Source organism: Peromyscus leucopus, chromosome 8b, assembly GCF_004664715.2.
Source record: "Peromyscus leucopus breed LL Stock chromosome 8b, UCI_PerLeu_2.1, whole genome shotgun sequence".
NCBI lineage: Eukaryota > Metazoa > Chordata > Mammalia > Rodentia > Cricetidae > Peromyscus > Peromyscus leucopus.
In genome coordinates, this window is record NC_051086.1 from 8,845,561 (window position 1) to 8,850,093 (window position 4,533).

Sequence of the window (4,533 nt, forward strand, 5' to 3'; positions counted from 1 at the left end):
TGCTCTCTTGCTTTGGGCTTTGGAAATCAAATGACTCATGGCAGCCCTGAGGCAGCGTATGTGGAAAACCTGCTCATGCCACACGGTCCTGGCCAGGGCAGCATCCGGACAGGAACTGCTATGCCTGGATACACAGCAGAGGCTGGTTATCTGTTGCCTCAAGCAGTAAGTCCCACTTTTTCAACTCCTTATTATCCTTTTGCGTGGCCTCTCACAGGGAGCTCTGGGCCTCATGTTGGATCCTGTGGGATGCCTGCCAACTCTTTGGAGAAGGTTTCTTTAAGCCAATGCTGTTTCTAGAAATGCCATCTAGTGGCAAGTCTGGAATCCCAAAGGAAATGCTTGGTTCTCTCAGCACAACTCCAGTGAGCTACACAGAACTCTCAGAAGGGACAGGGTCTGCCAGTGCCCTCCCGGGCTTGCTGGGCTAGCTGAGTGTATGAAGCATATGTTGCTGTGTCTATAGCAAGATGGTAGCTAGATAGGAGGCCTTTTAAAAAATCACCCTGTTCCTACTAGTTTACATGATTAGATGCTTAAAAAATGTTTGCAAAACTGGATACAGTGGCACACACCTTTAATCCCAGTACGCAGGAGGCAGAGAGGCAGGAGAATCTCTGTGAGTTTGAGGCCAGCCTGGTCACACAGTGAGTTTCAGGATAGTCAGGGTTACATGGTGAGAGTCTGTCTCAAGAAAATGAAACCAAAAGAACAGCTTATTTTCACTGCCTCCTAAGGCCTGGCTGTGAGGGCTAGATGGAGGGGAGGATATGGCCTTTTGGCTGCCTCTGTGTCCCTGGGTAGCCCCTCTTCTGCACCGTCTAGAAAGCAACAGCTGTATCCATATCCAATGTTGGGAAATACATAACTAAATAAGTGCAGTCACTGGCCTGTAGACAAAGCTGGCTGGCGTGTGCCCTGGGTTTTCTCTGTTCACACCAGGAGGGTCTGGCCCTCTTGCTGAGTGGGAGGCAGGCTGGAGACTTGTCTTGGTGTTGCTGTGCTTCTCTGGCCCTGTACGTGACAAAGACCTTTTCACATCACTGAAATGTCTGCCTATTTCCACATGGGCCTCTGCCTGAGACTGAATCAAGCAGGGGGTCTGAAGAGCTTGTGCTAGAGGCACAGACCCCAGCCAGGCAGGGAGAATTGGGGAGAGGGTCCCTTAAAAGTCAGCAAAGGCCCTCTCTTGCTGGGCTGAAGCTGCTGTGCACCACATGGGGAGGGCCAGGCCTCAGATCCTGCAAGAGCCTAGGTCCAAGAAACGGCTGCCAGCCTTTTCCACAAATGCACACTGTACTTCCTGTGGCTGACTCTAGACCAGGACCATCTCAACTCCCACAAGATTCCTGACATTCTCTGCACACAACTCCCTGACAACTTCTCTCTCCAAGGATGGGACAGCTCCAACTCCAGTGCAGAGTTCTGGGGTTTGTGCATCTGGCATCAATTCCAAGAAGTAAACACCCTTGAGGCCCTGTCCAAGGCTTGAGAATTTCCTGTTGTCTGAGTTACTCTGTGGAAAAGGATCACATCTGCACTTCATCAGCTTACAGGCACTTAGACGAGAAGCAGATGTGGTCACAGAGGGGGCTCTGCCACAGGCCTGATTTCTGGGAGGACCTGTGCTCAGCTGGATCTGTCCTGAGTGAGCAACTAGGGGACCAGTGGGCTGATCTACACTTGTGATGTTCCCTGATTGTGTGTGTGTGTGTATGTGTGTGTGTGTGTGTGTTGTGGCGGCAGTGTGGAGAGTGGGGAGTAGATGAGTATGCAGCTACAGTAACAATCTTCCAGCTTGGTTTGGGGTCCTCTGGGTCAGAGATTTCCTACCAGCCACACAGGAGCCTAAAATCCTCTGAGGACAGCATCAATCTCAAGACAGGACCCTCCTGACTCCACCTCTCCCTGCCGACCCTCCCACACAGACAGGCAGATGCTGAGTGCACAGACACCTGGTGGTCTAGACGGCAGAAGCTCCCACCTAGCTCAGGAGAGGAGAAATGGGTAGTCCAAGGCCTCTCTGGGGTATCTTTCAGTACCAGCTATTGAAGGCTGAGGCATAAGGCTCACGTCAGCTTGGGAGTTAGAGGACTCTTAAAACAGCTTCCTGGGTTTGAAACTCCATGTTCGGTTTTCACTAGAAATTAGCCATTTAATAACTACCCAAAGATAACTGGCTTAATTAAGGAGGGAAATAGAGTCAGGTGGCGGCAGCGGCGGCGGCACACCTTTAATCCTAGCACTTGGGAGGCAGAAGCAGGCGGATCTCTGTGAGTTCAAGGCCAACCTGGGCTACAGAGTGAGTTCCAGGACAGGCTCCAAAGCTACACAGAGAAAACCTGTCTTGAAAAACCAAACCAAACCAAACCAAACCAAACCAAACCAAACCAAACCAAACCAAACCAAAACAACAACAACAAAAAACAAAAAGGGAAATAGATTTTCTTTTAATGGAAACCTGGGGAAATCTCCATTTCAAATACACTTGCTCTACTCCATGTTTGGGAAGATGTGTTGGAGATTTTGCACCCTAACTCTGCCTCTGGGGGGAGGCACTTTCGGGAACAATGGTAGTTGTCCTCAAGTGTTTTCTGAGGCATAGCATGAGTTGAGGGCAGATAGCATCCCACACTGCTTGTCAAGTTCCTCCTGTTTAGAACATAAATCACAGGTCGGGCCAACCGTGGCGGCGGCGGCGGCGGCAGCAGCGCACGCCTTTAATCCCAGCACTTGGGAGGCAGAGGCAAGCAAACCTCTGTGAGTTTGAGACCAGCCTGGTCTACAGAGGGAGTTCCAGGACAGTTAGGGCTACACAGCAAAACCCTGCCTTAAACAAAGAGAGAGAGAGAGAGAGAGAGAGAGAGAGAGAGAGAGAGAGAGAGAGGGAGGGAGGGAGGGAGGGAGGGAGGAGGGAGGGAGGGAGACAGACAGACAGAGAGAGAGAGAGACAGACAGAGAGAGAGAGCATAACCCACTCAGAGGCTGGACCCAGAGACCTAGAATGAAAAGCAAATTCCCTTCAGGCTCAGGGCATGGAGAATGGAAACTATAAATAAGCCATAGTGATACTGGTTTCAAACTTCAGGGGGAAAATCGTAAACCCCTCCGAGTTGACAAGACATTCTCAGGACTGATGAATGGAATGTAAACTTATGGAGTACATGGAGCCTGCTTACACGAACATGTGACTAAAGGCAGCAGTACTAGGAAGTAGGGGGTGGCCTAGCATGTCAGTGTGTCGGTGCATGAAGACAGGAAAAGCCTGTACCGTTACTACCTGGGCACTAGTCAGCACCAAGTTCTTGTGTCCAAATACTGTCCTGGGTGCATGTGCTAGAGGCTGGGGTTGGCAGCTGACAGCACCTACATTCTTGTGTTCACTCATGCCTCTCTAGAACCCTGGTGGGTGGATCCCTGTTATGGGAGGGATCAGGGTCTCTGGATGTGGGGCACAGAGTCTCAAACCTGGTTGTTTTTATTCACCAGAGCTGAAGGGTTATGAGGAGAGCAAATGATAGTATAGTCACCTGTCTTGTTCCTGTCCAGCCTCAGGGGAACAATTGCCATGTCAGTAAGCAAAGCTGGCTGGTCAGAAATCGCATGAGCTATCCCAGCCTACACAGTGCTCCAACCCCCGTCCCAGAATTCTGCCTTTCCTTGACCACAAGAACAACCCCAGCCAGAGGTTCCTCAAGGGAGGTCCTTCTCTATCAGGTCTGAGCATACCTGCTCCCTTGGCAGCAGATGACGGTCTGTCTCAGGTGCCTCCCTACCCTGCTCTGCCCTCCCAGAACCTGTATCTCCATCCTAAGGTAGAACCCCAGCCCGGCAGTGGTGGTGCACACCTTTAATCTCAGCATTTCGGGGGCAGAGGCAGGTAGATCTCTGTGAGTTCAAGGCCAGCCTGGTTTACAGAGTTAGTTCCAGGACAGCTAGGGCTACACAGAGAAAGCCTGTCTTGAAAAACCAAACTCCTGCCCCTCCAAACCAAAAGTAGAACCCCTATGGAGAGGGAAGGCTGTAGATCAGTGGCTCTCAACCTTCCTAAAGCTGCGATCCTTTACTACAGTTCCTCATGTTGTGGTGACCCCAACCATAAAATTATTTTGTTGCTACTTCCTAACTGCTATGAATCTTAATGTAAATATCTGTGTTTTCCAATGGTCTTAGGTGACCCCTGTGAGGGGTCGTTTGACCTCAAGGGGGTCATGAGCCATGGTTGAGAACCACTGCTGTAGACACTGGGGACTCATAGCGCCTATCATGCAGGGGGCAATGGATGGGTGGACGGTTGGACACCTAGTCCCTTAGGATTCTGCCTGCCTGTGGTGTCCCTGGCATCCTGATCCCGGACCTAGCACAGCTGGCTAGGTTTGACAGCAACAGGTAAGATGAGTGTCCTGGCTGGCGTTTCTGACTACTCCTATGGGACAGGAAGGTGGGAGGGGCAGCCAGGGGGAGGGCTGGAGCAGGCCGTTCCCATCAGGAAGCACATCCTGTTAGTGTCTGGCTCTGTGGCAGGGTTGCTAT

The 4,533-nt window shown here is 51.2% G+C and overlaps 1 protein-coding gene across 4 annotated transcripts in view; it reads right to left on the minus strand.

Moving 5' to 3' along the window:
• Ift140 (intraflagellar transport 140) overlaps positions 1-4,533 on the minus strand; it is an 88,139-nt gene that overhangs the window by 12,885 nt on the left and 70,721 nt on the right. The gene's annotated exons all lie outside the window — the stretch shown is intronic.